Source organism: Amblyraja radiata, chromosome 10 (assembly GCF_010909765.2).
Source record: "Amblyraja radiata isolate CabotCenter1 chromosome 10, sAmbRad1.1.pri, whole genome shotgun sequence".
NCBI classification, from domain to species: domain Eukaryota; kingdom Metazoa; phylum Chordata; class Chondrichthyes; order Rajiformes; family Rajidae; genus Amblyraja; species Amblyraja radiata.
Genome location: NC_045965.1, coordinates 62,949,005 through 62,976,143, shown reverse-complemented (window position 1 = coordinate 62,976,143; position 27,139 = coordinate 62,949,005). Strand labels below are relative to the sequence as shown.

Here is a 27,139-nt window from a genome sequence, read left to right as displayed (position 1 = left end):
TAGCATCGGGTAAGTCGGGACGTTTTTTCCAGCCCGATAGAAAAATGTCCACGAGTAAACAAATGGTCGGGATGAAAGAAATTGCAACTTTTTACTCGTAAGGAGGGCATCGAAATAGTCGTGGGAATTCGTGGACATACTCGTAGGAGTTCATGAACATAGTCGTGGACGATCGTAGGAGTTTGTAGGTTACCACAATCTTGATCTTTTTTAGGTCCTTTAAACTCGGCAGAGGTTTTGAATTAAGTCGTGAAAGTGGGACAGGCCCTGAACTGATCAAGAACATGTTTAAGATTAGGGTACTGTCCAATTCAATTCTACCTCATTACGGACATTGGACTTTGTCTCTGGAGTTGGTGCAGCACAATGCTGAGAACTATATTCCGCATTATGTTTTGTTTTTCCACTTCTCTACCTTTGGTACTTGAGCTTGGCCTTGATTGTACTCATCGGTTGTACCATTCGGTTTGATTGGATAGTACACAAATCAAAGCTTTTCCCAATACCTGTGACAATAATAAGCCTAAACCTAAAGCTAGAGCTAAGCTTCAGGCTTTAGACTTTAAGTTCATAAGTTATAGGAGCACAATTAGGCCATTCGACCCATCAATTCTACTCTGCCATTCAATCATGGCTGATCTATCTCTCCCTCTCAATCCCATTCTCCTGCATTCTCCCCGTAACCCCTGACACCCGTACTAATCAAGAATCTATCTATCTCTGCCGTAAAAACATCCACTGACTTGGCCTCCACAGCCGTCTTTGGCAATGAATTCCACAGATTCACCACCCTCTGACATAATAAATTCCTCCCCATCTCCTTTCTAAAGGTACGTCCATTTATTCTGAGGCTATGGCCCTCTGGTCCTAAACTCTCCCGCTAGTGGAAACATCCTTTCTATATCCACTCTATCCAGGCCTTTCACTATTGGGTGAAGATTTAGAGATACGCTCTAAAGTTTAAAGTCTGAAGTCTAAACCTATCAACTCCTCTTTGAAACTACCCAATAACTTGGCCTCCACCGCCATCTGTGGCAATGAATTCCACAAATTCGGCATGACCTCATTCATCTTTCTGTTTATACTGTGCGTAAAGTGGCTGCTATGTTACACTGGCGAAGAGATTAATTGACCACAAGGTTCTCTGGCATGGTGTGATATGGAATACATAATAAAGGTGTCTTTCATCATCTCTCCTTGACCGACATTACGAGTGCCTTGGACTCTGTCGTCTTGGCAATAAATCCCCCTAGGCATTGAATTCCCCAAATACTAGCAGCTTAGTTGTAGATCAGCCACTTCCCCCGACAGGAAGTCAGCGCAGATACTAAAAGACACCTACAGTTTGTTTACGGCTAAATCCTAGCAACAACGCTGACTGCAGTTTGCCCAGAGTTTGGCACAACTCTGCCAAGTCCTCCTCCCCCCCCCCACCACCAGGGTTCGATCCCGACCACGGGTGCTGTCTGTACGGAGTTTGCACGTTCTCCCCGTGACCTGCGTGGGTTGTCCCCGGGGTCTCCAGTTTCCTCCCACACCCCAAAGACGTACAGGTTGTAGGCTAATTGGCTCGGTATCTGTGTAAATGGTCCCTAGTGTGTGTGCAGGATAGCGCCAGTGTACGGAGATCGCTGGTCGGTGCGGAGTCGGCGGGCTGGAGGGCCTGTTTCCACGCCGTAAACTAAACTAAACCTGGTACAAAGGCATGTTGACATTGGAGCACAGAAACGCGTTCCAATTTTAAATATCAGCCTGGGAATTAATATACGAAGGATGGGAAAGGAACAGTGCGACTTGTACCTCCAAGATTAGACATCGCTGCAGATTCATAGTCATAGAGTCATACAATGTGGAAACAGGCCCTTCGGCCCAACTTGCCCATGCCGACCAATATACCCATCTACACTAGTCCCACCTGCCAGCGCTTGGCCCATATCCCTCTAAACCTGTCCTATCCATGTACCTGTCCAGATATTTCTGAAACGTTGCGATAGTCCCAGCCCCAACTACTCTGTCAGCAAATTCCTTACACCCACCACCCTTTGTGTAAAAAAGTTGTCCCTCGTGTTCCTATTAAATGTCCCCCCCCCCCCCCCCTCCATAAACCTCTGTCTGTTGATTGCCCTTTGCCTCTGGGTCAAAGACTCTTGTGCGTTTACCCGATCTATTCTGCTCATGACTTGGATACCTGGAGACATTTAAAAAATGGGCACTTCAGGTGTGAAGAGTCGTTCAATAAGATCAGAGGCGCTCTGATGTTAGCCTAAACGGGCAGAGCCCCTGCCTCGCAGCTTCAGGGACCTGGGTTCAATCCTGACCTCGGGTGCTGCCTGTGTGGAGTTTGCATGTTCTCCCTGCAACCACTCGCCCTTCCTCCCGCTGCTCCGGTTTCCCCCCCTATTCCAAGGGGTCTGCCCCTTCAGTCCTTCGGGTCCACGCAGACCAACGGCCACCCCGCACACTAGCACCATCCCGCACACTAGGGTACAATGTACAATTCTGCCAATTGACCTCCTGAGTGAGGCCGAGGAGACTTCAGATGTGAGAGTTTAGAGATACAGTGCAGAAACAGGCCCTTCGGCCCACTGTGTCCACATTGACCAGCAACTACCCCCACACACAGGCACTATCCTACACATTAGAGACAATCTACAATTTTTAAATCTAAAGTCAAATCACGTCGCAGTGGCCTCTGCAGTCCGCTTGTCTTTTAGTTATTTTTTGTCCCGTTTTAATGTAGTTTTTATTATTTTTTTGATGGGGTATGTGTGTGTGTGTGTGTGTGTGTGTGTGTGTGTGTGTGTGTGTGTGTGTGTGTGTGTGTGTGTGTGTGTGTGTGTGTGTGTGTGTGTGTGTGTGGGGGGGGGGGGGGGGCGGGGGGTGGGGGGGGAAACTTTTAAAATCTTTCCCCTGCACGGAGAACCCGACCTTTTCCCTGTCAGGTCTCCGTTGTCGTTGGGGCTGCAACGTGGAGCGGCCTCCAGCAGGAACGTCCTGGTGCTCCAGTCACGGAGCTGCGGAGCTACTCACCATCGCGGAGCTGGCCGAGTCCGGAGCGGGTGGAGCTGTGGTGACGCTCGGCTGTGACCCAACCCCCGGAGTTTCGGAGGCTCCAACCACAGGTCTGGCAGATGGCAGATGGCAGATGGCAGATGGCAGGATGACAGATGGCACAATGGGCTAAGTGTTCGGCTGGCAACCGGAAGGTAGCCGGTTCGAATCCCGCTTGGAGTGCATACTGTCGTTGTGTCCTTGGGCAAGACACTTCACCCACCTTTGCCTGTGTGTGAATGTGTGTGAGTGATTGGTGGTGGTCGGAGGGGCCGTAGGCGCAGATTAGCAGCCACGCTTCCGTCAGTGGCCGCGGGACAATTGCCATCGCCCGCCGGGGGCTTTGACTCTGACATCGGGAGGGGAATGGGGAGTGCAGGGGAGAGATAAGTTTTTTTGCCTTCCATCACAGCGAGGAGGAGATGCGCTGTGATGGATGTCTGTGTAAATTGTGTTGTGTCTTGGGTCTTTTTTTTCATGTGTGTATGACTGCAGAAACAACATTTCATTTGAGCCTCTATGAGGTTCAAGTGACAAATAAATTGTATTGTGTACCGCAATAACCTACCTGAACTCCCGGTGGCTCAGCACTTCAACTCCCCCTCCCATTCCCAATCCGACCTCTCTGTCCTGGGTCTCCTCCATTGCCAGAGTGAGCAACAGCGGAAATTGGAGGAACAGCACCTCATATTCCGTCTGGGGACCTTGCGTCCGGATGGCATTAACATTGAATTCTCCCAATTTTGCTAGCCCTTGCTGTCTCCTTCCCTTCCTTAACCCTCTAGCTGTCTCCTCCCACCCTCCCATCCGCCCGCCCTCGGGCTCCTCCTCCTCCTCCCCTTTTCCTTCCTTCTCCCCCCCCCCCCACCCCCCATCAATCTGAAGAAGGGTTTCGGCCCGAAACGTCGCCTATTTCCTTCGCTGAAGATAGATGCTGCTGCACCCGCTGAGTTTCCCCAGTAATTTTGTGTACCTTCGATATTCCAGCATCTGCAGTTCCTTTTTGAACACCATGTATTGTGTATTGTGTGTGTTGTGTGTTGTGTAAATACACCCTGGGGCCAGTCCCCAGCTCTACATATCTTCCTTCTTCAGGTGAGAAGGAAGTTGTTTGGTTTTTATAGAAAGCTGACTCTAATTGGGCCTTCAGGCATTCCCTAATTTTCAAGCAATGAGCTCATGTTAAAACAATCGTTGACAGGTTATAGAGGAAACAATTAATACATCTCCACGTGTCCCTTAGTTGAACTATTTGACATAATGTCATTTATAAAGTCACGGAGAGTAACAGCATGGAAACAGGCCCTTCGGCCCACTAAGTCTGTACTGACCATCAGCCACACAGTTTTTATTCTCCTCACTTTCTCATCATCTCCCACCTAAATTCCGCTAGGGGCAGCGCGGTGGCGCAGCGGTAGAGTTGCTGCCTTACGGCGCTTGCAGCGCCAGAGACCCGGGTTCGATCCCGACTACGGGTGCTGTCTGTACGGAGTTTGTACGTTTTCCCCGTGACTGCGTGGGATTTCTCCGAGATCTTTGTTTGTGTGTAGGATAGTGTTAGTGTGCGGGGATCGCTGGTCGGCGCGGGCTCGGTGCGCCGACAGGGCTTGTTTCCGTGCTGTATCTCTAAACTAAACTAAACTAAAACCAGCCAACATAATCGACCCACCCCAGTCATTCCTTCTTCTCCCTGCCCCCTCTGGCAGAAGGTACAGAAGCCTCAAAGCGCACACCACCAAATTCGGATAGTTATTCTGTTATTAGACTTCTGAACGGCCCTTCCATAAGCCAAAGGTACTGCCCGATTCACCTCTATCTAGGGTTGCCAACTGTCCCGTATTAGCCGGGATATCCTGTATATTGGGCTAAATTGGTTTGTCGCCCTTGTCCTGTATTTGACCGCTACTACTCGGGTCGAGGGGACTGTCGGGTGGGAGCGCCGCGTCCGGCCCCGCCTCACCCGTCCCGACGTAGTGCAGCCCATGGAGTGCAGCAGCAGCAGCAGCAGCAGCGCCTCGCCCGTGGCCCCGTCGGTCGGCAGCCCGGCCAGCTGTCCGACCTTCGGACCTTCGCTTACCGCCGACACCACCACCACCCCTCCTTCTCATGGCCGATCGTCGGTTCACGAAAATGGACGCCGGATTTTGCGCGCGACGTCGCGCGGCCCGGGCCAAAACTCCTCAGCTGGCCCGCCGGCTGGGCTTTGTGTGCAGTCCAGCACCCCGGGCCAACTCATCGTTCACCCAGACACGGCCAAGTCGGTCAACGAATTGCCGTCGGGAATTTGTCCCTTATTTTGACCTTTTGTCCCTTATTTGGGAGTGAGAACGTTGGCAACTCTACCACCTATCCCATTGTGGACATTGGACTTGGTCAATGGAACTGATACTCTACAATGCTGAGAACTATATTCTAAACTTTGTATCTTCCCCTTTGCTCTACATATTGTATGAGTTTCACTTGATTGTATTTATGCATGGCGTATCTCGTCTGTTTGGGTGGCAATAATGAACCGAAACCAAAAGTTAATCTCCTCCCATCACCCTGTTTGCACACTGTAAGACTATCAAACCAAACCTATTTCCAAAAATAGACACAAATTGCTTGAGTAACTCAGCAGGTCCGGCAGCATCTGTGGGTAGAAGGAATGGGTGACGTTTCAGGGCCAAGACACTTCCTCAGACTGAGAGCCAGGGGAGAGGGAGACATGGAGATATGGAAGGGTGAGGTGTGAAAACGAGGGGAAAATCAAAAGGGACGAAGCTCAAGGAAACTGTAGAATAGACCATGGTTCGCGAGGGGTAGGTGACAACAAGGCGTACAAAGATAAAATGTAATCAGGAGGACAGTCAAAATAGTCGGAGAACTAGGATGCAGAGAGAGGGAAAGCAAGGACTACTATTTCCAGCATCTTTGCAAACCTCACCCCCTACTGATTCATCACCCTCTCCCACCCTACTCTGTATTGAAATCAAACAACCCTTTAAAACATTTTGTTTCTAATACTTACAAGAGGCAAGCACAATTAGATGGGAGATGTTGCTTCATTGGGAGTTTTTGGCAACTCTCTCTCGTAATGAATCCTTGCAGGGGTGGTCAAACAATCAATCCTCGGCCATCGTTTCGTTGAACACCTCTGCTCAGTCCGCCTAAACCAACCTGATCTCCCAGTTGCCAAACACTTTCACTCCCTCTCCCATTCCCACGCTGACCTCTCTGTCCTGGGCCTCCTCTACTGTCAGAGTGAGGCCCAGCGCAAATTGGAGGAACAGCACCTCATATTTTGCTTGGGCAGCTTACATCCCAGTGGTATGAACATTGACTTCTCTAATTTCAAGAAGCCCTTGAACTATTCTACATTTACCTTGAACCTCATCCCCTTTGTCCCACTTTCACACCTTACATAGAAACATAGAAAATAGGTGCAAGAGTAGGCCATTCGGCCCTTCAAACCTGCACCGCCATTCAATATGATCATGGCTGATCATCCAACTCAGTATCCTGTACCTGCCTTCTCTCCATACCCCCTGATCCCTTTAGCCACAAGGGCCACATCTAACTCCCTCTTAAATATAGCCAATGAACTGGCCTCAACTACCTTCTGTGGCAGAGAGTTCCAGAGATTCACCACTCTCTGTGTGAAAAATGTTTTTCTCATCACGGTCCTAAAGGATTTCCCTTTTATCCTTAAACTGTGACCCCTTGTCCTGGACTTCCCCAACATCGGGAACAATCTTCCTGCATCTAGCCTGTCCAACCCCTTAAGAAATTTGCAAGTCAATCTTCTAAATTCTAGCGAGTACAAGCCGAGTCTATCCAGTCTTTCTTCATATGAAAGTCCTGACATCCCAGGAATCAGTCTGGTGAACCTTCTCTTCCTTATCCACCCTTGGAGGTTCACCCCTGGTGAAGCTTACATTTCCTTATCTCTGTATCTCCCTCTTCCCGGACATCAGACTGAAGAAGGGTCTTGACCCGAAATGTCGCCCAGTCCTTCTCTCCAGAGATGCTGCCTGTCCCGCTGAGTTACTCCAGCATTTTGTGTCTGCAGCTCCTTCCTAAACAATCAAGCCTTCATGCCCGGAAGACAACGTTTACTGAAACTAAATCCCTTCCAATACAGTGGAATCAAATTAAATCTTTGCGTTGGATGCATTTTTTATTAAATTTGATTCTGTAAATTGTTAATCTGTTATTTGCTACACATAGTAACAGCCATACAAAAAAATTATGAGAGTGTGCGAGTTTACAAGGAAGTGCAGAAGGCTTTTGGCACGCCGGCCTTCATCAGTCAGGCAACTGAACCATCTTACCACAACCAGAGAGCAGTGCTGAACTACCATCTACCACAATGGTGACCCTCGGACTATCCTTGATCGGACTTTGCTGGCTTTACCTTGCACTAAACGTTATTCCCTTATAGACAATAGACCAATAGACAATAGCTGCAGGAGTAGGCCATTCGGCTCTTCGAGCCAGCTGCGCCATTCAATGTGATCATGGCTGATCATCCCCAATCAGTACCCCGTTCCTGCCTTCTCCCCATATCCCCTGACTCCGCTATCTTTAAGAGCCCTATCTAGCTCTCTCTTGAAAGCATCCAGAGAACCAGCCTCCACCGCCCTCTGAGGCAGAGAATTCCACAGACTCACAACTCTCTGTGTGAAAAAATGTTTCCTCATCTCCGTTCCAAATGGCTTACCCCTTATTCTTAAACTGTGGCCCCTGGTTCTGGACTCCCCCAACATCGGGAACACATTTCCTTCCTCTAGCATGTCCAAACTCTTAATAATCTTAAATGTTTCAATAAGATACCCTCTCATTCTTCTAAATTCAAGAGAATACAAGTCCATTGCTCACATTGGTGACCCACACTTAGAGTATTGGAGTCTGAAGAGCCTGCTTTTGTGCTGTACAACTCTATGATTCAACGCTGGATGCTCAATCCCATGAAATGAATACCAGGAGGCTATGGCAGTACCTGAATACCAACATGGGCCACAAACCATATTCAGGGCCTGTTTCTATGCTCTATAACTATAGGGCCTGTCCCACTGACGCGACCTTTCAGCGACTGTCTTCGACTTTCAAGCTCGAGGGCACTCGCCTGAAAAACCTCGAGCTGGATTGACCATCAGCGTTGAAACTGCAAGCGAGCTGGATCGACCGACCGCACACACACACCCACACACACACACACACACACACACACACACACACACACACACACACACACACACACACACACACACACACACACAAACACACACACACAAACACACACACACACACACACACACACACACACACACACACACACACACACACACACACACACACACACACACACACACACACACACACACACACACACACAAACACATCGCAAAGGCAGGGGCCAGGGAAAGCGTGGGAGCGCTGTCTGAAATTCACACCCGCAATGTAGGTATGTTGCAAAACTTACCTTTAGCGGCGCTGCAGTTCTGTCGCTGCCCATGTGCGCCTTTGAGAGGGGGGCGGGTATAAAACGCGATTTTCTCTAGGGTATTGAAATCGAGGTTGTTCAGCCTACTTAATTGCTGATGAAAAATCGCTGCGACGTTCGTTCGCTGAATGTATTTTTAAACTAAATCGGGTTATTTAATTGTTATAGTAGTTTAAAAATCACCCTCTAAAGCCGCGAACCCCGACAACGGGACGGATCTTATGCAGGGGACAAGGCAAGGTAGGTTGATTATATTTACATTAAAAAATGCTTCTTAAGATCCCTTTATACAAAATTTTATGTTGCGAGTAGCTGACTTGGGGGCCCATTCAATCCCGCAGTATCTTTCATGCCGACATGGGCTTCAAATCCACCGCAATGGCAACGTTCCAAACCATCGGGTTGCAGAAAAACCCACTCGCAAGCTGATTTAAATGGCCATTAATTTACAGCAATTGAACACTAAATTCCTTCCATTTGGCCTATAAATTAATGTCAATGAGATTTAAAAATCATGTTTTATTGTGAATTCATGTGTGAATGTTCTTTGGACACTTAGGCTATTTAAAAATGTTAATCTTTCCTTAAGAAATGGATAGATGTTTAGATCTAGTAATTGAATTTTGTAATTAGCTACAATTTGGTAACTAACTAATTATATGCTTTAATTTCAGGTCATCCAAGTAAGACTGTTTCATATTTGTTTCAGAATGCTTCAATCTATAATAACTGAAAATTTAATTCAGTTCTCTTAATTTTTAAGAAAGTTATGGGCTTTTGACTGTCCTCGATCACAGCTTTTGAGTTAAGTCAATGGAAAAGCAATAGGGAACAAGATGCTAATTTCAGAGTATGGAAATGGCCATAACTTTTTTAATACTGAAGATATGAAAGTGAATTAGGTGTCAAAGTAAACATCCTTTTATGCTTTATCTGATGGGATAAATTGCAGACTTGATTTTTTAAATCTCAAAATGTTGTAACATTGCTACGCAATGAAGAGGAAGGTAAAAGACGGCTGCACAGTAATGGTAAGTCCTTTAGAGAGTGCGGAGGGGGTGGGGGGGGGTGGGGAGAGAGGGGGAGAGATGGGTGAGAAGGGGAGAGAAGGGGAGAGAAAGGGGGGAGAAGGAGTGGAGACACTTTTAAGAAGCAAGACAACTTATAATAAAGTTTAGCTGGCATTTAACCTACCGGTCGGTTTTCCTTGGTCCTGAAAACTCCAACGAGCCAATCAAAATGCCTGGTCAGCGATGTAGATTGCCTACGGCTGCCCTCGACTGCCTGTAACTACATAGCGACCCCACTCCACTGCACTACGAGTTCAAAAGAAAAATGCGACCAATTTTTACTCGTGGAAATTTTTTCAACATGCTGAAAGGTTTTCCTCGATCAAACTGAGGCCGCGAGTATGCAGGAACTTCCCTCGAGCATGAAGGGGAGTTCCAGGGACCTCCTAGGACCACGTGTCGACCATGCCATGAGTTTGAGTCGAGGACAAACTCTTCTAAACTCGCAGATTAGGTCGCCGCAGTGGGACAGGCCCTTTAATCTCTATGGCTCTAACCAGATGAAAAAAACAACAGATTAGATTAAATTAAATTATGGGAGTGGCTGCGCTGCCTTGCAGCTGCGGCTCGCCTGCAGTCCGTTTGTCTTTTCTGTTTTTTGTTTTCTTTTGTCCTGTTTTTGCGGTTTGTTTCGGTTTGTTTGGCTGTGTGTGGGGGGTGGGTGTGGTGTGTTTTTTGGCTCTTCCTTCGGGGGGGATGCGACTTTTCCTGCCGTATCCCCGTCTCCGTGTCCGTCTGCGCTGAGGCCTATCGCGGAGATGGCGGCCTCCAACTGCGACCGACCTCGAGGCTGTGGAGGCTGTGGAGGCAGAGCCAGGACTTACCAACGCGTGCCTGGCCGACTTCGGGGCTGTGGTTGCGGTGCGGCACAACTTCCGACCCGACTTTGGAGCCTCGGAGGCTCGGCCGCGGGCCAGTGGACGACATCATCGGGAGCTCGAGTTCTGTTTTCCGGAGCTCCCGCAACTACAGCTGCGTCCGCTGGACTGGAGGACGGCAGCTTCGGCAGCTTCGACCGCCCCGGGCCGCGGAGTTTGAACCGGCCCGTTTGCGGAGCTCGGATTCAGCCGCGGGACTTACCTACTGTCACCCGGCGGGGTCATGACATCGGAGGCTTGGATTGCCTCAGCGCAGAGGGAGAACAAGGAGGGAAGAGACAATGACTTTGGGACTTTAAACTGTGTTGAGTGTTTGTTATTTATTCTATGTTATGACTGCAGGCTATATGCATCCCATACCTTGTGTGGGACTAAAGATGGAAATTAGCTACTGGCTACAATCTTGCGTATTACATGCAAATGTTTATTAATATGCACTGTCCCTAATAAAATCAATTCAAATTCAATTCAAATAATGGAGCTTAGTTTATTTAGAGATACAGCACGGAAACAGGCCCTTCAGCCAACCGAGCCCGCGCCGACCAGCGACCCCCGCACATTAACACTACCCTACACACACTAGGGACAAGTTTACATTTATACCAAGCTAATTAAGCTACAAACCAGTAAGTCTTTGGAGTGTGGGAGAAAACAGGAGATCTCGGAGAAAACCCACGCAGGTCACGGGGAGAAGGTACAAACACCGTACAGACTGCACCTGTATTCAGGATCGAACCGGGGTCTCTGACGCTGCAAAGCAGCAGCTCCACCGCTGCGCCACCGTGCTGCATCGCCGCTGGAGATGCAGGGAATCACTAAACGCTCCCAACACCCGATTCCATATAATCTAACTTTAATGGAATCATTTGTGGCATCTTTTCGAAGGTGTTATTGCAAGTCCAAATATCTCACATCTATCGGTTCTTCAAGCTGAAGAAGGGTCCCGACCCGAAACTTCGCCCATCCATGTGCTCCAAGGATGCTGCCTGACCCGCTGAGTTACTCCAGCACTTTGTGTTCAACACCTGTACAGGAAACATAGACACATAGAAAATAGGCACAGGAGTAGGCCATTCAGCCCATCGAGCCTGCACCGCCATTCAATATGATCATGGCTGATCATCCAACTCAGTATCCTGTACCTGCCTTCTCTCCTTACCCCCTGATCCCCCTTTTCACACAGAGAGTGGTGAATCCCTGGAATTCTCTGCCACAGAAGGTAGTTGAGGCCAGGTCATTGGCTATATTTAAGAGGGAGTTAGATGTGGCCCTTGTGGCTAAAGGTATCAGGGGGTATGGAGAGAAGGCAGGTACAGGATACTGAGTTGGATGATCAGCCATGATCATATTGAATGGCAGTGCAGGCTCGAAGGGCCGAATGGCCTACTCCTGCACCTATTTTCTATGTTTCTATGTTTCTATGATCCCTTTAGCCACAAGGGCCACATCTAACTCCCTCTTAAATATAGCCAATGAACTGGCCTCAACTACCTTCTGTGGCAGAGAATTCCATAGATTCACCACTCTCTGTGTAAAAAATGTTTTTCTCATCTCGCTCCTAAAAGATTTCCCCCTTATCCTTAAACTGTGACCCCTAGTTCTGGACTTCCCCAACATCGGGAACAATCTTCCTGCATCTAGCCTGTCCTTCAGAATTTTGTACGTTTTGTAAGTCAAGTCGTGTAAAAATCAACTGATAGGTTGAGCAGAGGGGCAGAATGGCTCGCTCCTGTTTCTAGTCTGCATGTTCTGAAGGCGCAACCATGCGTGATATGGAGGGGAATCAGCAAGTTCCACATAAATGATGATTAAGTTAAGTAAACAGGTTAAGTAAATAAGTTAAGTTAAACAGAGTGAGGCCAAATGCAAATGTGAGGAACAGCACCTCATATTTTGCTTGAGCAGTTTACACCCTGCGGTTTCTCTAACTTCAAGTAACCCTTGTATCTCCTCTCTCTGTCCCTCCCCAACCCAAGTCATTGTACTAGTATCATAGTCGGCTTGTTGAGTCTCATTGTCTATAACTCGATTTCACCTAGCACACAGCTAACAAATGGCCTGTTTCCTTTATCATTGTTCCTTTTTTGCCTATCTTTCATCCTTTAGATCTGTACCTCTCTACATCACCGTCTATATCTTTCGTTTCCCTCTCCCCCGACTCTCAGTCCGGAGAAGGGGTCTCGGCCCGAAGCGTCACCTATTCCTTTTCTCCAGAGATGCTGCCTGACCCGCTGGGTTACTCCAGCTTTTGGCATCTGTAAAACAATACTTGAAGCCCGATTCTTCAGTCAGCAGTTGTTTTTCAAGCAGTGAAGAGCGTTAGTTGTTCTCCTTCGGGCAAACGTTGTCATCCACCTCATTCTTGTTGCTCACAATTAGTTTCACTGCAAACATCCCGCTGACGTTAGGAACAGGAATGCTTGTCAGTTCTCATTCCTGCAGAGAGTATGTTTTGTCACAGTGACTATTGTGCAGAACCAGTTTGGTTCGAAACTTTGCCAAACCGTCTCAGCAGCACGGTGGCACAGCAGTAGACTTACCGCCTCACAGCGCCAGAGACCCGGGCTCGATCCTGACTACAGGTGCTGTCTGTACGGAGTTTGTACGTTCTCCCCGTGACCTGCGTGGGTTTTCTCCCAGATCTTCCGTTTCCAAAGACATACAAGTTTGTAGGTTAATTAGAAACATAGAAAATAGTTGCAGGGGGAGGCCATTCGGCCCTTCGAGCCAGCACCGCCATTCAATGTGATCATGGCTGATCATCCCCTATCAATAACCCGTGCCTGCCTTCTCCCCATATCCCTTGACTCCACTAGCCCCTAGAGCTCTATCTAACTCTCTCTTAAATCCATCCGGTGACTTGGCCTCCACTGCCCTCTGTGGCAGGGAATTCTATAAATTCACAACTCTCAGGGTGAAAAAGTTTTTTCTCACCTCAATCTTAAATGACCTCCCCTTTGTTCTAAGACTGTGGCCCCTGGTTCTGGACTCGCCCAACATCGGGAACATTTTTCCTGCATCTAGCTTGGTATAAATGTAAAATAATTGGCCCTAGTGCGCGTAGGATAGTGTTGGTGTGCGGGGATCGCTGGTCGGTGCGGACTCGGTGGGCCGAAGGGCTTGTTTCCGCACTGTGTCTCCAAACTAAACGGAACTAATCGGTGCGGATCCAGCTGTGGTACAAATTCTGTCCTTTGAAGACAAATTGAATGTGGTTGGGATCCAGGGAATGGGAATGGAGAGATTGCAGAGATATGGATAGACACAAAAAGCTGGAGTAACTCAGCGGGTCAGGCAGCATCTGTGGAGAGAAGGAATAGGTGACGTTTCTGGGTCGAGACCCTTCTTCAGACTGAGGGAGGTCCCAGAGACTAGGTCTGGTTTTCATAAAGTGCAGGAAGTCAAGATGATAGAGTGATACAGCAGCTGGGAAAAATGTTCAGAGTGTCTACACTATCTATGCCTCTCATAATGTTATCTGTTTGTATCAGGTCTCCCCTCAACAAAGAGTTAAGCCCCTGTCCCACTGTCCCACTTTACTCACAAACTCTCACGAGTTTTCCCCTTGATTCGAACTCAGAGAATTACAGTAATAGCCAGCCTTAGGTACTCGGGGCTATTATTTAAACTCGTGGACATTTTTCAACATGTTGAAAAAAAACGTCCCGACTTACCTGATGCCCCGAGTTCCTACAGCTGGCATTACGAGCCGCTACGAAACATCTACGCACTCCTGCGAGCTCGCTACCGACATTCCCCGACATTCCCCGAGTTCGAATCAAGGGGAAAACTGGGGAGAGTTCGTGAGAGACTCGGGAAGGTGGGACAGGGCCTTTAGAGAGTCATCCAAGAGGGAAACAGGCCCTTCGGCCCAACGCGTCCAAGCCGACCGATCGCCCCAACTGAACTAGTCCCAGTTGTCCACGTTTCGCCACATTTGTCCACAAGCCTTTCCTATCAATGTATTCCGCCCTGGTGTCATGTAAGTGTTGTCATAGTATTTTGTTTTGTTTATTGTCGCCTGTACCAAGGTACAGTGTAAAGATTTCTTGTTGCGTGCTAACCAGTCAGCAGAGAGACAAGACATAGTTACAACCAAACCATCCACAGTGTACAGATACAGGATAAAGGGAATAACATTTAGTGCAAGATAAACTTTCCACCTCAACTATGTCCTCTGGCAGCTCGTTCCCTGCACCCTCGGAGTGAACGAAATTGCCCCTCAGATTCCTGTGAAATCTTTCCTCTCTGACCTTAAAGCTGTAGTCCTCTGGTTTTTGGTTCGATCTTGTACCCTCCTTGGGTAAAAGACCCCGTGCATTCACCCTGATTGAAAATTCTGATTGAGTTGTATAAAATTATGAGAGGTATTCTGTAAAGGTGCCCATTGGGAAAGGTGTAGCATGGTGGGCCGAATGGCCTGTTTCGGTGACTCCATGACTATCACCCTGGAGAGGAAAAGACTACAAAAAGTAGTAAACACTGCCCAGTCCATCATCGGCTCTGACCTTCCTTCCATCGAGGGGATCTATCGCAGTCGCTGCCTCAAAAAGGCTGGCAGTATCATCAAGGACCCACACCATCCTGGCCACACACTCATCACCCTGCTACCTTCAGGTAGAAGGTACAGGAGCCTGAAGACTGCAACAACCAGGTTCAGGAATAGCTACTTCCCCACAGCCATCAGGCTATTAAACTTGGCTCGGACAAGACTCTGAACATTAATAGCCCATTATCTGTTATTTGCACTGTATCAGTTTATTTATTCATGTGTGTATATATTTATATAATGGTATATGGACACAATGATCTGTTTTGTAGTCAATGACTACTATGTTCTGTTGTGCTGAAGCAAAGCAAGAATTTCATTGTCCTATCAGGGACACATGACAATAAACTCACTTGAACTTGAACTTGAACTTGCTCGAGTCTGCTCAGCTGTCAGTTAATGCTACAAACCATAAGGTCATAAGTGATAGGAAGTGGAATTAGGCCATTTGGCCCATCTGGTCCACTCTGCCATTCAATCATGGCTGATCTATCTTTCCCTCTCAACCCCATTCTCCTGCCTTCTCCACGTAACCCCCTGACACCCGTATTAATGACGAATCTATCAATCTCACACCCGTACTAATCAAGATGCTATCAATCTCAAATATATCAAAGAGGGGTGGATTGTAGGCTAATTGGCCCTTTGTGAATGGCCTCTGGAGTGTAGGGAGTGGATGAGAAAATGGGCTAACATAGAACTAGCGTGAACGGGTGATCGCTGGTTGGCGCGGACCCGGTGGGCCGAAGGGCCTGTTTCTGAGCTGTGTATCTAGACCAAACTAAAAAAAATTCTAGATGATCTAGAATCCTTTTAAGGGATAGGAATGTTTCCAATCTTCATTCCTGGAGTTTTTGTCTCCAATTTTGAGCATGTGTTTGTCATAATCCCATTAGGAGCACCGCCCGAAAAACAGCCAGAGGTGGCCTGACATTCTCTGTCATCAACCATCTCAGGAACACCCAAAATGCTCATGACATTAAATGAATCACCATCAACTCGGCAGTTTGGTGACATCAACAGTAGGCGGCAACTCGTTCCAGTCGCAAAGCATCTTTCGTCTGAGGCAGAAGATTCCGAGTTGAATTGGGACTGGATTTTGAGATTTAGTTTGGGTGAGTTTAGTTTAGTTCAATACAATACAATACAATAGAATACCTTTTATTTGTCATTTGAACCTCACATGAGGTTCAAACGAAATTTGGTTTCTGCAGCCATACAAAAAAAAGAACCAAGACACACACCAACACAATTCAATTCACATAAACATCCATCACAGTGAGTCCTCCTCACTGTGATGGAAGGCAAAACATAAACATATCTCTCCCCTGCACTCCCCTCTCCCCCCCATGTCAGAGTCAAAGACAGAGTCAAAGCCTCCGGCGGGCGATGTTAAATGTCCCGCAGCCATTAAAGCCACGCCGGGTGATGCAAGGCCACGCACCGGGTCTTGGTGTTGGAGCCCCGGCGGGCTCTTGGTGTTGGAGCCCCCGGCGGGCGCTCACAAAGTCCCGCGGCCATTCCAAGCCGCGCGGGGCGGTGATGTAAGGCCCCGCTCCAGGTAATCTTCAACCCCGCAACTCGGGCGGGAGAAGTCGCTGTTGCGGAAGCCCCGAAAAGCGGTCTCCCACCAGGGACCCGCGGGCTCCCGATATTACTGTCCACAGACCTGCGGTAGGAGCTTCCGAATCTCCGGATGTCGGGTCACAGCAGCTCCACCCACTCCGGACTCGGCCAGCTCCGTGATGGTGAGTAAATCCGCAGCTCCGCGACTGGAGCCCCAGGTCATTCCTGTTGGAGGCCGCTCCACGTTGCAGCCCCAACGACAACGGAGACCCGACAAAGAAAAGGTCGGGTCTCCCGTGCAGGGGTAAGACCTTAAAGTTCCCCCACCCCACCCCACCCCCACACACATACCCCGACAAAAAAAACAATAAAAACTACATAGAACAAGACAGAAAACAATAAAAAGACAGACGGACTGCAGAGGCCGCTGCTGATAAGAGTCGCGCCGCCCAGAGAGACAGCGCGGAAACAAGCCCTTCGGCCCACCGAGTCCGCACCGACCAGCGATCCCCGCACACAGTAACACTACCCTACACACATTCGGGACAATTTTACATTTATACCAAGCCAATTGGCCTGGCCTGGGAGGAAACCGAAGATCTCGGAGAAAACCCACACAGGTCACGATGAGAGCGTACAAACTCCGTAAAGACAGCTCCCGTAGTCGGGATCGAACCCGGGTCTCCTGCGCTGTAAGGCAGCAAACTCTACAGGGCCTGTCCGATGAGCATGTGACTGCATGCGGCAAGCGCGATCAAACCGGAAGCGGGGGCCGCGCGGAGGTCGAGTGATCCCGTACGAGTTGACGTGAAGTTCGAACAAAGTCCGCGGGAAGTTTGCGCTAGGCGTACGCCGTCAAGACGCTGCGTATGGCGTTGAGACGGTGTATACGCCCGTTGAGGCGGTGCGTATGGCGTCAATGCGGCTGCGGGCCGGCAGGCCGTTGCTGCGCGGAATTTTTTAACACTGTCAGTTTTTCGGAACCCCGCGCGATATCGGGACCAGCTCCGCACAACTCCATGCGGCTCCTGCGATCGAAGTGGGCCGACCCTGCGAGGCCGTACGGCTCAAGCGACCACATTAGGTCGCGCTTGCCGCATGCAGTCGCATGCTCGTGGGACAGGCCCTTACCGCTGCGCCACAGTGTCACCCTATCAGATGGTGTATTCCATGCTGACAAGCTTGGTGAAAGATATCTGTGACAGTAGAAGAGGTGGGGTAACAATGTTACTGCTGGATCAGGGCGGCACAGTGGAGTTGCTGTTTCACAGCGCCAGAGACCCGGGTTCGATCCTGACTACGGGTGCTGCCTGTACGGAGTTTGTTCGTTCTCCCCGTGGCCTCGTGGGTTTGCTCCGGATGCTCTGGTTTCCTCCCACACTCCAAGGTGGTGGTGATTCTGTGGCATTCGTTGCCACAGATGGCTGTGGAGGCCAAGACAATGGATATTTTTAAGGCAGAGATAGAGATTCTTGCTTAGTACAGATGTCAGGGGCTATGTGGAGAATGGGGTTGAGGGGGAGAAATAGATCAGCCGTGATTGAATGGCAGAGTAGACTCGATGGGCCGAATGGCCTAATTCTGCTGCTATCACTTATGATCAAAGACGTGCGGGTTTATAGGTTAATTGGCTTCTGTAAATTGCCCACAGTGTGTAGGATAGAACTAGTGTGTGGGCTGATGGTGGGCCGGCATGAACTTGATGGGCCGAAGGACATGTTTCCGTGTTGTATCTCTAAACTAATCTAAAAAACTAAATCTGCTTTGCCATCTTGGAAATCTATTGTTTCATCATTGCTAGATGTAAATCTGTCAAACTGCTACAGCCTAAAGGGGCTGTCCCACTGCAGCGACTTAATTGCCGAGTTTAGAAGAGTTTAGGAGAGTTTGAAAAAGTGTCATGTTGAAGACCTCCTTCAACTATGTTGAAGACCAGCTACGACTAGCTACAACTAGCTACAACTAACTTCGGGAAAATTGGACATCGAATAGTGGAGCGTGAAGACGACCTCCTTCGATCTCCTTCGACCTCCCTTCGACTATGATGAAGACTATCTACGACTACCTTCGACTACCCTCGATTACCTACGACTAACATGCTGACCTACTACGACCTACTACGACTAAACCTACGAGTAAAAAAAAAAAATTTTTTTCCATGGCGACATTCTTTACTCGCGGGCATTTTTCAACATGTTGATAAATACGCCGCGACCTAGCTGAGGCCTTGAGTGCACAGGGACTACTCTCGAGCATGAAGGAGAGTTACAAAGACCTCCTAGGACCTCGCGTCGACCATGCTGCGAGTATGAGTCGAGGGCAAACTCACCAGAACTGGCGGATTAGGTCGCCCAAGTGGGACAGCCCCTTAAGAGTTTAGACTACAGTTCACAATGACCAAAACCAATTAGGACAATAACTACAGGCTCTGCCAGTAGTGTATGAAGAAGCTTGACTTGGAACTAATTTCTATTTATTACTATGTTCACCCTCCCAAAATTGCTGGTCCCCGGACTTTGTGTTTGTGATTTTAGAAAGTTAACCGCAAAGCCCATTTTGTGAATAAGTATGTCGACTGAGAGAAAGCAGGCACTGCATTAAAAACTTGGCTCTCAAGGGCCAAACATGTTGTCAGTTTATCTTAAGTTACACACATGATAGACACAAAATGCTGGAGTAACTCAACGGGACAGTCTGCATCTCTGGAGATATTTTTACATATCTTTCATTCGTTGTTCTTTATCTCTCTACATCATCGTCTATATCTCTTGTTTCCATTTTGCCTGACTAGTCTGAAGAAGGGTCTCGACCCGAAACGTCGCCCATTCCTGGCAGCATCTCTGGCGGACACGGGGGAGAGTCTGTGTTTGCTCATGCTGTGCCTCTATGGCAAGTGTGGAAGGGTCTGGGCAATAGCGGAGGCCTCAATAGGCCTGACATTGGGTGAACTGGGGATGGGGACTGGACATTGTGCCTTCCCCCACAGTGGTAACCATTGTGGGGGGATAATTTTTTTGGTGTGTAAGTGATAATATGTCAGTCTGTGTCCAAGATGGCTGTCGGAAGGGAGAGTGGACGCTGGCGCGCTTTAGCTGCCGCTGCTCTCTCTTCACATTGTGTTTTTGATTTTTTGTCTTTGGAGCGATTTCTGTCTTTAATTTGTGTATTGGTGATGTCCTTATTATTTATTTTACTCCGACTATATGTTTTTTCTCTCTTGTTAATTTCTGTAAGTTGTCCTTGAGACTTTGAAAGGCGCCCGAAAATAAAATGTATTATTATTTATTATTATCTGAGAGGTAACTTTTTCACACAGAGGATGGTGGGTGTATGGAACAAGCTGCCAGTTGAGGCTGGGACTATCGCAACGTTTAAGACACATTTCAACAAGGACATGGATAGGACAGGTTTGGAGGGATATGGGCCAAGATCAGGCAGGTGGGACTAGTGTAGCTGGGACATGTTGGCTGGTGTGGGCAAGTTGGGCAGAAGGGCCTGTTTCCACGCTGTATCACTCTATGACTCTGAACTAAGGTGCCTTTGTTCATCCGTCCCTACAATGGGATTACTCTATACACAAATCCATTCCCTCTGGACCAACAGTTTAAGCGGATTGGAATGGAAAGGAATAGACACGTTTGTCAACGTTAAGCAACTAAGAAAGAAGATTTCTCAATATTTAATAACCACCAAATATCATGCAGCATTTAAATACATCGGCCTGATTTTGTAAAGATTTTACGGATCGTACACATAAGCCGACATCTGTTTAGTGTCAAAATAACTGGCAACGCAAGCTGTATGTGGCTGCATTAGCTTGTGGTGGAACCTGGAAGGAGGTCTCAATTGTCTGTATCAATTCGTCTAGTTCAAAACATTGCAACACCATCAACATTTTAACCCCCATCCCCCGCACAGACACTCAGAGCCCAGAAGGAAGTTGGCCTTCTGTTGGTAGAAGGCTTGTTTTCAGATTGACCTCATCTGACTCAAGGCAGGAGAAGAATGGCATCAGATGAAGGCTGGCAGTGAAGAAAGCGAATGGTAATGTTGGCCTTCATAACAGGAGCAGTTGCATATAGGAGCAAAGAAGTCCTTCTGCAGTTGTATATGGCCCCGGTGAGACCACACCTGGAGTATCGTGTGCAGTTTGGGTCTCCAAATTTGAGGAAGGACATTCTTGCTATTGAGGGAGTGCAGCGTAGGTTCACCAGGTTAATTCCTGGGATGGCGGGACTGTCATATGCTGAGAGAATGGAGCGACTGAGCTTGTATACATTGGAATTTAAAAGGATGAAAGGTTATCTTATTGAAACATTGAGGGATTGGACACGCTAGAGGCAGGAAGCATGTTCCCAATGATGGTGACGTCCAGAACCAGGGGCCACAGTTTAAGAATAAGGGGTAGGCCGTTTAGAACGGAGATGAGGAAACACTTTTTCACCCAGAGAGTTGTGAATCTGTGGAGGCCAATTCTCTGGATGATTTCAAGAGAGAGTTAAATGGAGCTCTTAAAGATAGGGGTATGGGGAGTGGCAGGAACGGGGTATTGATTGGGTATTGATTGGGGATGATCATCCAGGATCACAGTGAATGGTGGTGCTGGCTCGAAGGGCCGAAGGGCCTACTCCTGCACCTATTGTCTATTTCTATTGTCTATTGTCTAAAAGGTCTTGAACAGACCTCTCCTACTTTAGGTAGAAGCAAGGAACTGCAGATGTTGGTTTACATAACACGACACAACGTTCTGGGTAACTTAGTGAGTCAGGCAGCACCCCTGGAGAACATGGATGGGTTTAAGGTGAAGGGGAAAAGATTTAATAGGAATCTGAGGGGTAACCTTTTCACACAAAGGGTGGTGGGTGTATGGAACGAGCTGCCAGAGGAGGTAGTTGAGGCTGGGACTATCCCGACGTTTAAGAAACAGTTAGACAGGTACATGGATAGGACAGGTTTAGAGGGGTTTGGGCCAAACGCGGGCAGGTGGGACTAGTGTCGCTGGGACATGTTGACTGGTGTGGGCAAGCTGGTCCAAAGGGGCTGTATCACTCCGTGACTCCATGACTATGGATAGGTCACATTTCGGGCCGGGACCCTTCTTCAGGCTCAGTGTCGATACAGGAACATTACTCCAGCACATTGTGTCTTCTTTTCTCCTACATTTAGGATAACCTCACGATCTTCCAATCTACTTCTTTGCAGCCCTTACAGCCCTATTTTTTAATCTACACTATCTCTGTAGCTGTAACATTATATCCCATAGTGTTTCTTGTCTACAGATGCTCCATCGGGTGGCGCCACGGCAGTGGCTGCCTCGCCAGCAGCTTGTCAGTCCTTTCGCCTTTTTTGTTATTTTTAGTGTATGTTTTAATGTTTCTCAGTATGTCTTCTATGTGGGGGTCGGTGGGGGGGGGGGAATAGGGGGAAACCATTTTTCACTCACTTACCTGGACGGAGATGCGTCTTTTTTCCGTGTCGCATCTTCGCCCCCTCGCGGCTCGCCAACTGGATTGGCGCGGCCTTTCGTACCGGAGACCGGCCCAGGGCTTCAGCAGCAGGCGCAGCGCTGGATTTACCATCGCGGAGCCTGGGATCCTTGTCGAGGATCGCCAGTGTTGGAGCTCCGATCGCGGGGCCTGCTGACTTTAGCATCGCGGAGCTTCTAGCCGCGGGTGCGGCGCTGACTTTAACATCACGGAGGCCTGGGATCCTCTGCCGAGGATCGGCAATGTTGGGGCTCCGTCCAATGTTGGAGCTCTGTGGTCTTCGGAAAGCCGCGGTCTTCGTTAAGAAGCGGCCGATTCGGGAACACCAAGCCGCAGAGTGTGTTCCGATCCGTCCCGACGTCGGAGTTTCGATCATCCCGGCGAGAGGGCCTGTACATCCGGCCGTTCGGAGAGTTCTAGGCCCCGACCACGGGTGAACAAAGGAGGAAGATTGACTGAACTTCAATGCCTTCCATCTCAGTGAGGAATGGTGATTCCACTGTGGTGGATGTTTATGTTAAATTATATTGTGTATTTTGTCCTTTTTATTCATATGGCTGTATGGTAATTCAAATTTCATTGTACCAATTGGTGCAGGTGACAATGAACGTGAACTTGAACTTGAACTTGAATTTACACCAAAGATAGACCCAATATGCTGGAGTAACTCAGCAGATCAGGCAGCATCTCTAGAGAAAAATAATAGGTGACGTTCTGGGTCGAGAACAGTCATCAGACGGAGAGTCAGGGGAGAGGGGAACATGAGGTATGTGAAGGTGCAAAACAAATCACACTAGATCACAGCTGACCAAGGAAAGGTGGAGCCCACAATGGTCCATTGTTGGCTGTGGAGGAGGTGATGATGAAGGGAACTTAGCAGGACGACTCGGGTGGGGGAGAGACGGGGAGAGAATGCAAGGGTTACTTGTAAGTGGAGAAATTAATATTCATACTGCTGGGTTATGAGCTGCCCAAGAGAAATATGAGAAGTAGCACCTCATATTTCGCTTGGACAGCTTAAAGCCCCGCGGTATGAATTCTCCAATTGGTTTCTCCAATTTTAAGTAACCCTGGCAGTCCCTCTCTCTCTGCCCCTCCCCAACCTTGCTAAGTTCATCCTGCTAAGTTCACTGTGCGTACCAAAGTTCCTCTAGCGAACAAGATAGATCACTCGACGAAAAAGACGTAGTACGGTCATGGGCAGATTCATGGGCAATTTTCGGCCCCATTTCCGTAACCGGCTTCCGTCTCCGCACCAAAGATCCCGTAGCGGAGCAAAGATAACTAGTGCGGAGACGGAAGCCGGTTACGGAAACATCCTCGTAAAAATAAAAGTTCTTTGGGAAAAATCTTCTCCTCATTTTCAGAATTATAATTTATTAACACAAACGGTTCCCCCGCAATGTTGATTACACTGCGAGTCGGGTCGGGTCGGGTCGGGTCAGGTTACTGAAATGGATGAAAAAAAAGGCCCACATTCCGTTCCGTTGTGTACTGTATGGCTGTGGAAACGGAATTTCGTTTGAGCCTCACTGATGTAATACATATTGTATTGTATTGTCAGCCCATTGCATTTAGAAGCAGTGGTCTATCTTGCTCCGCTATGGGATCTTTGGTTCGTATCCCTTCATTATCACCTCCTCCACAGCCAACAATGGACCATTGTGGGCTCCTTGGTCATCGGTGCCAGCTGATTTGTTCTGCACCTTTTCATACCTGAAGTTTCCCTCTCCCCTGACTCTCAGTCTCAAGAAGGGCCTCGACCCAAAACATCACCTATTCCTTCTCTCCAGGGATGCTGCCTGTTCCGCAGAGTTCCGCAGACATTCTGTGTCTACCTTAGGTTTGAAAATTAATTGGGATCAGTAAATTGTCCCTGGTGTGTAGGAGGTGGGGCAATGTCTTGTGCAGATATATGATAATATGATATTCATAATTGACATAATTACTTTCTGGCATATCTTTCATTAATTTGATCTCTATCTCTCTATATCACCGTCTATATCCTTCCTTTCCCTCTCCCCCGACTCTCAGTCTGAAGAAGGGTGTCCACCCGAAACGTCACCTATTCATTCTCTCCAGAGATGCTGTCTGACCCGCTGAGTTACTCCAGCTTTTTATGTCCATCGATGACATTCCAGATATGGCCTCACCGATATTCTGAACAGGTGTGTGATATTCCCAATGCAGTCTCACTATAATCTGGCAAATTCATAAGGGATAGGAGCAGAATTAGACCATTCGGCCCATCAGGTCTACTCCACCATTCAATCATGGCTGATCTATCTCTCCCTCCTAACCCCACTCTCCTGCCTTCTCCCCATAACCTCTGACACCCGCACTAATCAAGAATCTATCTATCTCTGCCTTAAAAATATCCACTGACTTGTGGCCTCCACAACCCTCTGTGGCAAAGAATTCCACAGATTCACCACCCTCTGACTAAAGACATCTCTCCTCATCTCTTTCCTAAAGGAACGTCCTTTAATTCTGTGACCTCTGGTCCTAGACTCTCCCACTAGTGGAAACATCCTCTCCACATCCACTCTATCCAAGCCTTTCATTATTCTGTATGTTTCAATGGGGTCCCCCCTCATTCTTCTAAACTCCAGCGAGTACAGGCCCAGTGCCGTCAAACGCTCACTGAGGTACAGACTCAATAATCATTTTGAACATTTTTAGCAAACTTAATGGGACAAATGACCCATTATTACATCCAGGGAGACAAAAATGCTGGAAGAACTCAGCGGGTGAGGCAGCCTCTATGTCGAGACCCCTCCTTCTCTCCATAGATGCTGCCTCACCCGCTGAGTTCCTCCAGCGTTTTTGTCTACCTTCGATTTTTCCAGCATCTGCAGTTCTTTCTTAAACATTATCACTCCTATGTCTCAAATGTGCAAAAGAGATGGATATATCGCAGAAAGAAAATATTATTTTTATCTGTATTTTCTCTGTAACTGTAACACTATTACGCTGTAACACAACGCTGTATTATGCACCCTGGTATTTTTCGCTCTGCACTACCTGTTGTACTTGGGGACTTGAGGAGCGACAGACAATAGACAATAGGTGCAGGAGGAGGCCATTTGGCCGTTCGAGCCAGCACCACCATTCAATGTGATCATGGCTGATCATCACCAATCAGTACCCCGTTCCTGCCTTCTCCCCATATCCCCTGACTCCGCTATTTTTAAGAGCCCTATCTAGCTCTCTCTTGAAAGCATCCAGAGAACCTGCCTCCACCGCCCTCTGAGGCAGAGAATGCCACAGACTCACAACTCTCTGTGAGAAAAAGTGTTTCCTCGTCTCCGTTCTAAATGGCTTACCCTTTATTCTTAAGCTGTGGCCCCTGGTTCTGGACTCCCCCAACATCGGGAACATGTTTCCTGCCTCTAGCAGCGGCCTCTGCAGTCTGTCTGTCTTTTTTTTTTTTTTTTTTTGTCCCGTTGAGGGTATTGTTTGTAGTGGGTTTTTCAATGTGTATGTGTGGGGGGCGGGGGGTAGGTGGGGGAAACTTTTAAATCTCTTCCCTGCACGGGGACCCGACCTTTCCCTGTCGGGTCTCCATTGTCGTTGGGGCCTAGCACCGTGGAGCGGCCTCCAACCGGAACGACCTGGGGGCTCAAGTCACGGAGCCTGCGGAGCTGCGGACCTACCGTCGTGTAGCGGGCCAGCTTCGGAGCGTGGAGAGCTGCGGTGGCGAGCTGCTGTGACCCGACTCTGGTGGATGGTGACACCGGGAGCTCGCGGGTCCCCGGTGGGAGACTGCTTTGCGGGGCACCGGCAACGGCGACCTCTCCCGCCTGAATTGCGGGGTTGAAAGTGACCTGGAGCGGGGCCTTACATCGCCCGGCGCGGCTTTAAGTGGCTGCGGACTTGCTAGTGCCCGCCGGGGGCTTTGACTTTGACTTTGACAACGGGAGAAGAATGGAGAGCAGGGGAGAGACAAGACTTTGCCTTCCATCACAGTGAGGAGGAGATTCACTGTGATGGATGTTTGTGTAAATTGTGTTGGTGTGTGTCTTGGTTCTTTTCTTGTATGACTGCAGAAACCAAATTTCGTTTGAACCTCATGTGAGGTTCAAATGACAAATAAATGGTATTTGGATTTGGTGTCCAAGCCCTTAACAATCTTATATGTTTCAATAAGATTCCCTCAGAGACAGATACTGGTTGACATAAAAAAGGCTGGAGTAACTCAGTGGTTCAGGCAGCATCTGTGGAGGACATGGAGAGGTGACGTTTCTTCAAATATATATATATGTATCAAGTTATATGGAAACTGGCAACTCAATCTGCCAAGTTCTATAATGAGGATGTTTGGTTCGGGCTCAGTCGCTACTATTAAGTTACAAGGAATGGAATCTACTCTTCATTTCACAACCACCCACATAGAAGTGGTGACCACAGCGCTGGGAATCTCGCTGAGCCCGCAGGCCGCAAGCACAAAAAGAAACATGTATTATTTCAGGTGCAGGAGGCCATCCAGATTTAAAATAATATCACACTTTTTCTCAAAGAGAGTGGTGAGTCTGTGGAATTCTCTGTTTCAGAGGGCGGTGGAGGCCGGTTCTCTGGATGCTTTCAAGAGAGAGCTAGATAGGGCTCTTAAAAACAGCGGAGTCAGGGGGATATGGGGAGAAGGCAGGAACGGGGTACTGATTGGGGATGATCAGCCATGATCACATTGAATGGCGATGCTGGCTCGAAGGGCCGAATGGCCTACTCCTGCACCTATTGTCTAAATGTTTTTCTCCATCAATGGACCCAGAGTGGGTCAGACAGACCCTGAAGAAGGATCTCGACCCAAAGTGTCACCCGTTCCTTCTCTCCAGGGAAGTTTCTGCCTGTCCCGCTGAGTAACTCCAGCATTTTGGTTCTATCTTAGGCCTAATTTTGTTTTTATAGTTTAGTTTCAAGATGCAGCACGGTAAAGCTGTAGGCTATGATTCCACGACTGTACAACTCTTCTTGCCCCCTGTGTACTCCCAGATGAATGGCCTCGAGGGTCTCAGACCCAAATCGCCAATGCTCCTTCTTCACTGTGCGGCCAT

At 48.4% G+C, this 27,139-nt stretch overlaps 1 long non-coding RNA gene across 1 annotated transcript; it reads right to left on the bottom strand.

The window, feature by feature from the left end:
• Window positions 1–100: 100 nt before the first annotated feature.
• Window positions 101–8,065, bottom strand: LOC116978152. Its single transcript, XR_004413394.1, has 3 exons — window positions 8,054–8,065; window positions 7,968–7,971; window positions 101–272 (listed from the first exon to the last, which is right to left on the bottom strand). It is a non-coding gene; the product is annotated as an uncharacterized LOC116978152 (long non-coding RNA).
• Window positions 8,066–27,139: the final 19,074 nt, after the last annotated feature.